Here is a 13816-nt window from a genome sequence, read left to right on the forward strand (position 1 = left end):
AGAGAAGTAAAGCAAGTGTGTAAGTCCATCTCTGAATGTTTGTAAAGCATTCCTGCCTTAAGCTTAACAAGCGACTGTCTCTCCTGCTGCTACTTCAATCATGAAACTGCTTAACGATCAGCTGATCGGCTTTTCTGTCGCGAGTCCCTGTCTCTAGTTTGCTTTTGGCCCACTTTGCACCAGAAAGAGGAAACCAGCGGCTGAACAACAGCAGTACGTTTAAGCTTGATAAGCTGTTGTTAGAATTTATTTAATATTACTTTCTACTCTTGGATCTTTTTCTACGTAGCTGACGGGTGGTAACTGTGCAGGGGCGGATCTAGCAAAGTTTAGCCAGGGGGGCCGATAGGGCATTAACAGGGAAAAGGGGGCACAAAGACATACTTTTCTTTCTTATTCTCATTTAAAATGTCGAGCTTTTAATAAATAATTATCTGACACCCAAAGTTTTAATTTGATGCAAAATGAATAGAAGTCCATTACTGTATATAGTAACTATTAAGTCTAATATACATTCAACAAAAATATAAACGCAACACCTTTGTTACTGCTCCCATTCCCCATGGGATGGACGTAGAGACCTAAAATTCATTCCAGATACACAATATAACCATCCCTCCCAAACAGTGGTCACAAATCAGTCCAAATGTGTGGTAGTGGGCACATCTGCTATATTGAGATAATCCATCCCACCTCACAGGTGTGCCACATCAGGATGCTGATGTGACATCATGAGTAGTGCACAGGTGTACCTCAGACTGCCCACAACAAAAGGCCACCCTGGAATGTGCAGTTTTTTTGCGCTATTGGGGGTCTGGGGACCCAGAACCGGTCAGTATCTGGTGTGACCACCATTTGCCTCATGCAGTGCAACACATCGTCGCATGGAGTCTATCAGATTGTCAATTGTGGCCTGTGGAATGTTGGTCCACTCCACTTCAATGGCTGTGCGAGGTTGTTGGATATTCGTGGGAACTGGTACACGCTGTCGTATACGCCGGTCAAGCACATCCCGAACATGCTCAATGGGTGACATGTCCGGTGAGTATGCTGGCCATGCAAGAACTGGGACATTCTCAGCTGCCATCTGCCCTGAACAATGTGAACCATGATTCATCCGTGAAGCGCACACCTCTCCAACGTGCCAGACGCCATCGAATGTGAGCATTTGCCCACACAAGTCTGTTACGGCGACGAGCTGGAGTCAGGTCAAGACCCCGATGAGGACGACGGGCATGCAGTTGAGCGTCCCTGAGACGGTTTCTGACAGTTTGTGCAGAAATTGTTTGGTTGTGCAAACCAATTGTTCCAGCAGCTGTCTGGGTGGCTGGTCTCAGACGATCTTGGAGGTGAACCTGCTGGATGTGGAGGTCCTGGGCTGGTGTGGTTACACGAGGTCTGCGGTTGTGAGGCCGGTTGGATGTGCTGCCATATTCTCTGAAACGCCTGTGGAGACGGCTTATGGTTGAGAAATGAACATTCAATGCACGGGCGACAGATCTGGTTGACATTCCTGCTGTCAGCATGCCAATTGCACGCTCCCTCATTGCTTGTGGCATCTGTGGCATTTTGCTGTGAGACAAAACTGCACATTCCAGGGTGGCCTTTTGTTGTGGGCAGTCTGAGGTACACCTGTGCACTACTCATGATGTCAGATCAGCATCCTGATGTGGCACACCTGTGAGGTGGGATGGATTATCTCAATATAGCAGATGTGCCCACTACCACACATTTGGACTGATTTGTGACCACTGTTTGGGAGGGATAGTTATACTGTGTATCTGGAATGAATTTTAGGTCTCTACGTCCATCCCATGGGGAATGGGAGCAAAAACAAAGGTGTTGCGTTTATATTTTTGTTGAGTGTGTATATATATATATACCCTAGTAAGCTATAGTACTTTTTCCTTTGGGAAGGTACCATCTGTGCAGTCTGCAATTTTGTTGAAGAAAGATGTTGAATCTATTTAATATTTCTTGAAAAATAATTGATTTCTGTGCATTTTTTTTTCACACTGCATCAAAATAAGGTTGATTACGTCGATTAAGCATCATGAGGTGGAGCGTGAGGGGTGGTTCCCTATTTTTTTAAAATTTATTTATTTTTGTTGTTGCTGGGAGTTGGAACCCTATTAGTTAGGTTGCTTAATATTTATGCTAAGTACTCTTTAAAATACCAGAATAGGGAGGATGGTGTAGGTTTAAGTTTATTAGATTGATCAGTATTGCTGAACTATGAAATATTTTTTTTTGCATACAGGTATAACAGAATAGCTTTAGTGTAGTTGTTGTTTTAAACTTGAGTATGAACTTATACAAAATGCAGCAAGATATTTAAAAAACAGTTTTGTTGATTAAAAAACACTATATCGGATTCATATCGGTATCGGCAGATATCCAAATTTATGATATCGGTATCGGACATAAAAAAGTGGTATCTCTAGTATAAATGTTATACTTGATTCTAATCTGCTGGAACTGTAGCTGTTAGAACACAGAACACACCATGAATACCTTTTCAATCAGTCAGGTTTCACTTTCATGCTCATTTCTTGCCACAAGATGGAGGCATAAAATCACAGTAACATCACATACTGTAATCCAGTATGTGCTTCAGCGGCTACCAACCTATAAGATGTCATCTTTGACTGAAGTTCAGGTTGAAAAAGCAATAAGGAGGAAACAAAAAAGCACTTAAGGTTGTTGCAAATATGTCTCCATAAATGTGTGTCACCGAAACACCAAACAAGTGCACTCATTTCCATCAATCACTTCATACATCATACAAATTACACACATGTTACAGTATGCAAACCCATTTTCATATGCTCAAATGTAGCCTATACTCGTCCCCTCCTTCCTCCTTTGAGCACCGCATTTTCGCTTTGAATGCTAAACATAAATTAAAATGCTGCCACTGTGCTGACTAACCATGCTACACATGAGCCTGTTGTTGGAGAAAAACCACTAATGTCACATCTATGATGCTCTTGCTGAAAAACAAGTTGTTGCATAGTTGAAGTCAACAGCTTTGTGACAGGGAGCAAGGTCAGGAAGTACAAGTACTCTATTTCCCAGCACACCCATCAAAACTTCAGACAAGCTGCTTATTTTCAGTGGAGTGTAAAATAATTGAGTAAATATTGGCAGTGCAAAATTCAGTTAATTTGATTTGAATGGTCACAGATCTGGCTCCTCTTTGGGCGTCTTTGAGATGAGTTTGAAATGTGTTCAATGTTATACATTTTCTTCTTACACGTATAATGTTATTCTAGATCTCAATTCATAAGGAAAATTTATACTTTAAAAAATATATATTTTAGGTTTTGGTTTATGCAGTAGTACCATGACTTAAACTGGTTTATTGTCCCAAGGCATGGTATTCAGAATTATCTGAGGGCACATACGCAATCTCTTCTTGCACATAGTTTTCTGCTTATAAGGCAGACTAGCAGCAAGTTAAGATGAAATGACAACTCCCTGCTTTCTGCATCTCATAAAGCAGAAGTATACTCTGTGTCATCACTATAGTTTCTGCCACAATCGAGAAAAGACGGGGAAAGCCCCCGAAACCAAAACAAACCACCGAGACAGGAATAGCGCTAGTCGAGTTTTTACACAATCACAAAAGTATAAACATCCATGCTCAGGCGACTCTGATGCTCATTGAAGCAGCAACTTAGATTAAACCTACATGGAGCCATTTGGAGCTGTACTTTGCAGGGGAAAAAACAAACTTTGACCTGTGTGAAATAAAATGAAATGAAAATGAATATATATTGTCAAAGCATGTTTTTCAAAATTGATTAAATATGCTTAAAGTTTTTAATGTTCAAATATAGCTATAAAAGTTTCCATGCATGTTATACCACTTGACTATGTTACAGGGCAGCAGTTTTTACTTCCCCAGGCCCCTCCTTCAGCTTGTCTGAGGGTGCACAGGGGTGTTTCCAAGTGAGATGATAGAGGTCAAAAGAGATGTAATCTTCCTCTGTCCTCACATATTGTGAAAAAGAGGGTGGGGTATCTCTGAAGCACATCACCTAGGAGGCATCATAGTCAGATGCTTTATTCACTTCAACTGGGTCCTTCTGATGCGGCTCATCCGTGAGCCCCAGGGACCATTCAGAGGAATCCCATTATCAACACTTGTTTCTGCAAGCTTGTCAGTCGATCAGTAACAATAGGCTTTCATGCTGAAGCTCTTGCTTGACCACAACAGGGTCCATCACACTGCACCACTGTTGCACATCGGAGAACCTGAACATGCACGAAGATCTCCAACAGCAGCAAGTTTTCCCCAATCACAGTTTGCCATTTATAAAGAGATACTGAAGGTGCAAATATAACTTCCCAGATGAATAGATGAAATAATGCCAGCTGAACACTGCTTTTGTACCATCTTGGGGAGCTCTCTGCATTGAGTGAATGCCTGTCCAGGGTTGTTTCATTTTGACTGCTCTCACTCTCCTCCCCACTCTTTTTCTTTTACCACTTAGAATTTGCACAGTTACTCTGTTTGTCCAAATGCCCAACATTTCAACCCAGCTCTCATTCCCAGATCTGCACAAGATCCTCCTGCATATTTTCATATTTTAATAAAGTTTGAGTGGGGTCAGGTGAGAACCTTTTGCAGATTTGACCAGTTCTTACGGGAAAAGAACCACAGTCAGATTGCTAATGGTGGCAACGTTGACTTGTAATGAGGGGAAAAGTGATTGAGTGAAGATGGGATGTTTTAGACAGTCTGTAAATACTGTATGAGCGTTTGGTTGAATAAGAACTTAGATTTATCATCATTTAGATTACTCACCTCAGGAGATCTTTATCTAACATCCAACCTGCCATCACATGGGTGCTGCAGTATTAAAGACTATGTTACTGTATTTGATGTAATATGGCACACCTCAGAATGAAAACAGCCTCTGACTGGGATTGATTGATAGACAGCTGTGTGTTGTCAGGAAGCTGAAAATGGTTTCATGAGGTTCATTTTTCCACCGGTGGTTTTAGTGAATGCAGCTAGGACCAGGAGCATTCATCTTTCAGCCTCAGTACTGATATCTGCAGACGGGCGAGAGCAAAACAAATCTGCTGCTGTGTGTTGCAGATCTGGCCTTTTAGACTTACTGTTGTGAAAATAAGTGAGTTTTGGTGATTGTCAGTCTCCAGCGGTGTCTGAACTTGTAATCACCCCTTGATGATGAGAGTGGAGAACATTGTGAAATATCTCTTTAAAGACGCAGCGGTGTGTTGCAGTACATGCTGGGAGGAAATGGAAAACGAGAGGAGAGGAAGCACATGGAGACACCATCTGCTGTTGGGCAACAATGCAGAAAAAAAGTGCCAACCCCCCCATACTCCACCCACACACACACACAATATAAAGAAAAGGGCAGACAGAGAGAAAAACAGCCAGAATCAACACTGTGGGCATGTCAGAGAGAAAGTAATGTGTCAACATTTAAGATCCACAAAGGATGAGAAGATTTGATGCACAAAATCACGATAGCAGAAAATGAAGCAAGTATAGAGCACGGATATTGATGTACTTTGTTTAATTCACATACATTTTCTATTCTTTGCATCCAAACACCTACAAAAATGATGGTGTTCCTATTAGATGAAGCCGTATTCTTAAAGTGCCCAACGTGAGAAACATGGGTACCCACAATGACACAGCATTGTGACATTGTTACTGCTAGCCAAACTGCTGTGTGTGTGTGTGTGTGTGTGTGTGTGTGTGTGTGTGTGTGTGTGTGTGTGTGTGTGTGTGTGTGTGTGTGTCATGGGGGTGCGTTTGTGTGACCATCAGTTTATTATGCCACTGTGAGTTACTTCCTGGTTTATTACAGGAAAAGTACTTTTCATTACAGCATTACAGTAAAAATGAAGACAACATGCTACATTTATACTTCTGTATTTTATATTTAGAATATATTTATGTAAGTTTCTGTGCTTGTATCTTCTTATGTATTCATGCATTTTTCATCTACCTATCTATCTTTTAACCCCCACCCCCTCCCAAAAAAAAGAGAAAAAAAAGAAATCATACAGAAAAAAAACACACTGATATGAAAAATGACAGGAACATTAGCAATAACAGCTCTGGTAAACTCTGAGGGAGAAAAAAGTCGATCATAAATCTGCCTGGATGCCCAAGGAAGACAGTGATAATGGATGACTGCAGAAACTGCAGAATCCTTTCTGTGGTAAATGAAAAGTCCTTCACTGAATTCAGTGACAGTACACAGTACAATCTGACAGTGACTCAAAACACACTGCAACATGAAGTACGGAGTTTTTGAAGTTTTTGAAGCTGAATTTTCCTATTGCTTGCTAAACTGAAGACTAAACTGAAGGTAGCTACAGTAAAGACCCGGCAAAGTGTCGCTTAGAAGCTAACAGTGTCTGGTGACATCCACTTGAGTCTTTACCTGCAAAGAAAATTGGCAAAGTGTTGAAAGTGAACTTTTAATTTTTTAATATATTTATTTGACCTCCTCAAAATGAGGGACTCTACATGAAATAGTTGTAATTCTAATACAGTTAACTTGGTTAAAAGTATATGGGTATAACTCTCTAGACCCTTATGAAAAGGACACCGAGGGAACAGTTTACCCTGCCCGGGATAGGGTTACCGGGGCCCCGCCCTGGAGCCAGGCCCGGGGAGGGTGCCCGAGGGCGAGCGTCTGGTGGCCGGGCCTTAGTCCATGGGGCCCGGCCGGGCACAGCCCGAAGAGGAGACATCCTCCTGCAGGCCCACCACCCGCAGGAGGCGCCATAGGGGTCGGGTGCATTGTGTGCCGGGTGGCGGCCAGGAGCGGAGGCCCTGGAGGACTGACCCCCGGCTGCCAAGACTGGCAATAGGGACATGGAATGTCACCTCTCTGGTGGGGAAGGGGCCTGAGTTAGTGCGTGAGGTTGAGAGGTCCCGGCTAGATATAGGAGGCTGCTGCATTGAGCTGCGGCCGCAAGGTGGTTGGTGCCTGCCGTGGTGGTAATCCCCGAACCAAATGGTGGACACCAGAGGTGAAGGGAGCCACCAGGCTGAAGAAGGAGTCCTATCGGGCTTGGTTAGCCTGTGGGACTCCGGAGGCAGCCGACAGGTATCGACAGGCCAAGCGGAATGCGGCTCGGGCAGTGGCTGAAGCAAAAACTCGGGTGTGGGAGGAGTTCGGAGAGGCCATGGAAAAAGACTTTCGGACTGCCTCGAAGAGATTCTGGCAAACCGTCAGACGTCTCAGGAGGGGAAAGCGGTGCTCTACCTGCACTGTGTATAGTGCTGGCGGAGTGCTGCTGACGTCGACTGAGAAAATTGTCAGACGGTGGAAGGAATACTTTGAGGACCTCCTTAATCCCACTGACACGTCTTCCGAGGAGGAAGCAGAGTCTGGGGATGAGGGGAATGACCCGCCAATTTCCGGGGGCGAGGTCACTGAGGCAGTTAAACAACTCCTTGGTGGCAGAGCCCTTGGTATGAATGAGGTCCACCCTGAGTTCCTGAAGGTTCTGGACGTTGTAGGGCTGTCCTGGTTGACACGCCTCTGCAATGTTGCGTGGAGATCAGGGGCAGTACCTGTGGACTGGCAGACCGGGGTGGTGGTCCCCATCTTTAAGAAAGGGGACCGGAGGGTGTGTTCCAACTACAGGGGGATCACACTCCTCAGCCTCCCTGGGAAAGTCTATGCCAGGGTGCTGGAAAGGAGAGTTCGTCCGTTAGTCGAACCTCGGATACAGGAGGAACAATGCGGTTTTCGTCCTGGTCGCGGAACACTGGACCAGCTCTTTATCCTCTCCAGGATACTTGAGGGTGCATGGGAGTTTGCCCAACCAGTCTACATGTGTTTTGTGGACTTGGAGAAGGCATTCGACCGTGTCCCTCGGGGTGTCCTGTGGGAGGTGTTGCGGGAATATGGGGTGTCTGGCCCATTGCTACGGGCCATTCGATCCCTATACAACCGTTGCAAGAGCTTGGTTCGCATTGCCGGCAATAAGTCGGACTCGTTCCTGGTGGGTGATGGGCTCCGCCAGGGCTGCCCTTTGTCTTCGGTTCTGTTCATAATTTTTATGGACAGGATTTCTAGGTGCAGCCAAGTGGCGGAGAGCTTTCGCTTTGGTGGCCTCAGAATCTCATCTCTGATTTTTGCAGATGATGTGGTTCTGTTGGCTTCATCGGGTGAGGGCCTCCAGCTCGCACTGGAACGGTTCGCAGCCGAGTGTGAAGCAGCGGGAATGAGGATCAGCACCTCCAAATCTGAGGCCATGGTTCTCAGCTGGAAAAGGGTGGAGTGCCCACTCCGGGTCGGGGATGAGTTCCTGCCCCAAGTGGAGGAGTTCAAGTATCTCGGGGTCTTGTTCGCGAGTGATGGGAGAAGGGAGCCGGAGATCGACAGACGGATTGGGGCTGCAGCTGCAGTAATGCGGACGCTGCACCGGTCCGTCGTGGTGAAGAGGGAGCTGAGTGTAAAAGCGAAGCTCTCAATTTACCGGTCGATCTACGTCCCTACCTTCACCTATGGCCACGAGCTGTGGGTAGTGACCGAAAGAACGAGATCGCGGATACAAGCGGCAGAAATGAGCTTCCTCCGAAGGGTGGCTGGCCTCTCCCTTAGAGATAGGGTGAGAAGTTCGGCCATCCGGGAGGGGCTCAGAGTAGAGCAGCTGCTGCTCCACATCGAAAGGAGCCAGCTGAGGTGGTTCGGGCATCTGACAAGGATGCCCCCTGGGCGCCTCCTGGGTGAGGTGTTCCAGGCATGTCCCACCGGGAGGAGGCCCCGGGGCAGACCCAGGACACGCTGGAGAGATTATATCTCTCGGCTGGCCTGGGAACGCCTTGGTATTCCCCCGGATAAGCTGGAGGAGGTGGCTGGGGAGAGGGAGGTCTGGGCCTCTTTGCTTAGGCTGCTGCCCCCGCGACCCGGCCCCGGACAAAGCGGATGAAGATGGATGGATGGATGGATGGGTATAACTCTATCACAGACCTGACAGTAGACTATTACTTAACCCCCCATGATGGAGACTATTCCTTCATCTCTAAACTGCTGGTATTCAGATTGTATCCCACACTGATCCACAGGCTGAGGCTTTCAAAAATCCACACATTTGAAGTTGACATTTTTAGATAATTAAAAAACATTTGAGCTAGGATTCAAACTACTTACCTCTGCTGGCCCCCAGATATCTCCATTTAGTTGCTGTGTTAACTTAAATTTCCCTCACACTTCCTGAAGGTGTTTTTGTGCCTGTCTGTGATGTAGGCTGGATTTTTCCAAGGAGAACTGAACGACCTAAACTCACAATTATTTCTGCCATTTATTCCTACAAACCGCATCACCTTAAAGCTGGATCCTTAATGTAAGAGTGGCTGATTGTAGTGATAAAAATATGCAGGGAGTGCAGAATTATTAGGCAAATGAGTATTTTGTCCACATCATCCTCTTCATGCATGTTGTCTTACTCCAAGCTGTATAGGCTCGAAAGCCTACTACCAATTAAGCATATTAGGTGACGTGCATCTCTGTAATGAGAAGGGGTGTGGTCTAATGACATCAACACCCTATATCAGGTGTGCATAATTATAAGGCAACTTCCTTTCCTTTGGCAAAATGGGTCAAAAGAAGGACTTGACAGGCTCAGAAAAGTCAAAAATAGTGAGATATCTTGCAGAGGGATGCAGCAGTCTCAAAATTGCAAAGCTTCTGAAGCGTGATCATCGAACAATTAAGCGTTTCATTCAAAATAGTCAACAGGGTCGCAAGAAGCGTGTGGAAAAACCAAGGCGCAAAATAACTGCCCATGAACTGAGAAAAGTCAAGCGTGCAGCTGCCAACATCCCACTTGCCACCAGTTTGGCCATATTTCAGAGCTGCAACATCACTGGAGTGCCCAAAAGCACAAGGTGTGCAATACTCAGAGACATGGCCAAGGTAAGAAAGGCTGAAAGACGACCACCACTGAACAAGACACAAAAGCTGAAACGTCAAGACTGGGCCAAGAAATATCTCAAGACTGGTTTTTCTAAGGTTTTATGGACTGATGAAATGAGAGTGAGTCTTGATGGGCCAGATGGATGGGCCCGTGGCTGGATTGGTAAAGGGCAGAGAGCTCCAGTCCGACTCAGACGCCAGCAAGGTGGAGGTGGCGTACTGGTTTGGGCTGGTATCATCAAAGATGAGCTTGTGGGGCCTTTTCGGGTTGAGGATGGAGTCAAGCTCAACTCCCAGTCCTACTGCCAGTTTCTGGAAGACACCTTCTTCAAGCAGTGGTACAGGAAGAAGTCTGCATCCTTCAAGAAAAACATGATTTTCATGCAGGACAATGCTCCATCACACGCGTCCAAGTACTCCACAGCGTGGCTGGCAAGAAAGGGTATAAAAGAAGAAAAACTAATGACATGGCCTCCTTGTTCACCTGATCTGAACCCCATTGAGAACCTGTGGTCCATCATCAAATGTGAGATTTACAAGGAGGGAAAACAGTACACCTCTCTGAACAGTGTCTGGGAGGCTGTGGTTGCTGCTGCACGCAATGTTGATGGTGAACAGATCAAAACACTGACAGAATCCATGGATGGCAGGCTTTTGAGTGTCCTTGCAAAGAAAGGTGGCTATATTGGTCGCTGATTTGTTTTTGTTTTGTTTTTGAATGTCAGAAATGTATATTTGTGAATGTGGAGATGCTATATTGGTTTCACTGGTAAAAATAAATAATTGAAATGGGTATATATTTGTTTTTTGTTAAGTTGCCTAATAATTATGCACAGTAATAGTCACCTGCACACACAGATATCCCCCTAAAATAGCTAAAACTAAAAACAAACTAAAAACTACTTCCAAAAACATTCAGCTTTGATATTAATGAGTTTTTTGGGTTCATTGAGAACATGGTTGTTGTTCAATAATAAAATTATTCCTCAAAAATACAACTTGCCTAATAATTCTGCACTCCCTGTATAATCATCAACTTTAAAGTTCTTCTAACTTTTGTGGAGTTGTGTGTCCCTGCAGAGTGTATTTTACACGATATAATGAGCAGAGAAGTCATTTAAATTTTTTTTTGTTTCTTTATTGGGATTTAATAATATTCAGCCTATAAATTTTCACAGTTGTGTTAGCGACAACTTTGTTAAGCATCAGTGGCTGTGTCAGCAGTGTTGTTTTGAGGAGCCTTCTGGGGAAACGAAATCACATGTAGTCTTCACACTGCACATGATTATTCTCTCATTAGCATTTTATCTGCACACATTGTCTGCATGTCTTCAAACAGTGTGACATCAACCTTGTTTTACAAGCTGCAAACCTGCCCTACTGACATCCTGAAATATGTATGAAAGTAATACAGCTTCAACTCCTGGATCAAACCATGAAACTGTCCCTGCTGCTGTTTTTTTATAGGAAGTGGATGAACCCAGAATCTGAGTTTCTTTCTTTTCTTGTATGTTATTTTCTCTCACAAAAACACAATGTTTTCAGTGTGCTAATATCATAGCATTTTAACTTAACATCCATTAACATCTGGAGCCAGAATTCAATTATATTCTTTAAAAGGGCTTTAAAACACTCCCAGTAGCACCATGAATACATTAAAAAAAACCCTGATTTAAGGAGTTAATATTAATTTATGCCCCTCTTTTAGCAAAGATATACCAATCTCTTTTTTTAAACTACTTATGCTACGGTCATACCGGATGAATGGATGAGTATTTTATTTGTCCCGGAAGAAACTTAGACATCCAGTTGCTTGTAAAACACAAGACATCAAACAAGAGACAAATACAGATATATATACACAAGAAACAGTAAATAGAGGCCACATGGGAGCAATACCAATATGGGATAACAGAAGTTTTATGGTGAGGAAACTACAATAGTGAAGTGTTAGTCTAATGTCAGACTCAATAAAGAGAGCTGTTCCTGTTATATGATGTCTGTGGGGTGTATTTTATGGCAGGTGACTTAAAATGAAGGTAGTCATACAGGCAAACAGCACATAATTCATTCACAGCACAAGATTTATGACTACTGTACAAATTGGAATAAGCTGTACCAGAAACTACATTAAAGTGAAGAGTAAAAGTTTCCATGGAACTAATATAGTCTGTATCCAGAATCTTAGCACTGGTTTGCACAGAGTTATGCTGAAAAATCAATGTCTCCCCTCTATTTCTGCAATGCAATGAAGAGTTTCATGGCTTGTGGTGCAGGAGCCCTCCTCAGTCTGTTGGTGGTGCAGTACAGTGACAGCAGTTTGTTGCTAAACATGCTCCTCTGTCACAGGAATGTGTAGAGAATGGCTTTTGTTGTGTAGATGGGACCTAAGTGTTACCTTAATGTGCACTGAAATTTGAAATGGTTGCTTTGGAAACGGGGACCAGTCCTGCGAGCACATGTTGAGGTTTTACAAATTCACTTTCTGTGCAGCCAGTTGGTCACAGCAGCTACTTGCAACTGGTCATTGAATGCTGAAAAGTTCAGTGGAATCACTGGGCAACTTAGTTGCAAGGTGTTGCCATCGTATTTTTTTCTCTAGTATGAGTGAGGTATTCTCTACCTTAAGGTTGTAAGGTAACTATTGCTCCCAGCTGTCCTAGGTATGCGTGCCGGACGGGTCCTCAGCCTTAATGTCATATCACCCTGAGCATAGCTGGTGTGATCTGACCTTGTTAATACTTGGATGGGAGACTGCCTGGGAATACCAGATACTGCAAGCTTGAGGGTGGCTATAGTTCAGGGGGTAGAGCAGGTTATCTACTAATAGGGAAGTTTGGTGGTTTGATTCCTGCTCCACTCTGCATGATATTGAACCAAGTTGCTCTATAATGTGTTCATCAGAGAGTGAATCCTAGACAGAAAGCACTTATGCATAGAAGAAAGTGCTTGTATGAATGCGGGTGATTGAGGTATGTTCTAAAAAGAGCTTTTAATGCTCAAGCAGAATAGAAGAACCAGTCAATTTACCATCCATCACACATCTATAGAAGACAAGGACAAAACCTTACGCAACCTTTGGTTTTATCAGTGGTGGTTAAGAGTCCAGACGTTATAGCATGTATACATCCATGTGACAACTCAATATGTTGGTTTACTGAAGATAAACAGATCAGCCTGTCTGTGAAGGTTCTCAGTCATCCAGGTTATCGTAGTCTAAGGAGCTTGGAAAGAAAAGCGTCTGAACTTCTTTAAGTTTCTTAAAGACGTTTCACCTCTCATCTGAGAAGCTTCTTCAGTCCAGCCTAACTATTCAATTTAAGCTTAATTAGGGTCAAGAAAAAATGTCTTTCATGGTTTACTGTACTGTGGAGACATCAGGAGCCTTCTTTTCAATATTTTCTACAAAATGCATCGTGTACTGTAGATCATACCTCATGCTGATTTTTGGAACCACGTGAGGCTGCTCCTCTGATGCTTCATTTCTTTTGTCTAGCTTCATCAAGGCTCATCAACAGCAGCAAAGAAGAACAGCTGGATTGACTCTGTCACCAATGGGACAAAGTAGAAAGTCGTAGTAGGAGCGAGATGAGTCGCGCTACAACAGAATCCATGTTCTTTGAAGACTCCGTCACATCTTTCTGCTTAGGCAGCAAGTGTTCTAATCTTATCCCACTTCTTATCTTTCAGTTTCTTTGTAGAGAAAACTCCTCTCACAGAGGGTTCTTCAGTCAGTTGCTATTCACATAATCTACAGCTCCTTCTTGCGCTCCCTTTACTGAGGACTTTAATCCTATTATTCAGCTGGTAGATCTGCTGCAACAGATGTGTTCTTTGTACCAGAGAAGCAGAGCGTTATTTCTTTCTTGCTGTGGCTCTGGAAGGCA

Source organism: Rhamphochromis sp. 'chilingali' (assembly GCF_963969265.1).
Source record: "Rhamphochromis sp. 'chilingali' genome assembly, chromosome: 20".
In the NCBI taxonomy this organism is placed as follows: domain Eukaryota; kingdom Metazoa; phylum Chordata; class Actinopteri; order Cichliformes; family Cichlidae; genus Rhamphochromis; species Rhamphochromis sp. 'chilingali'.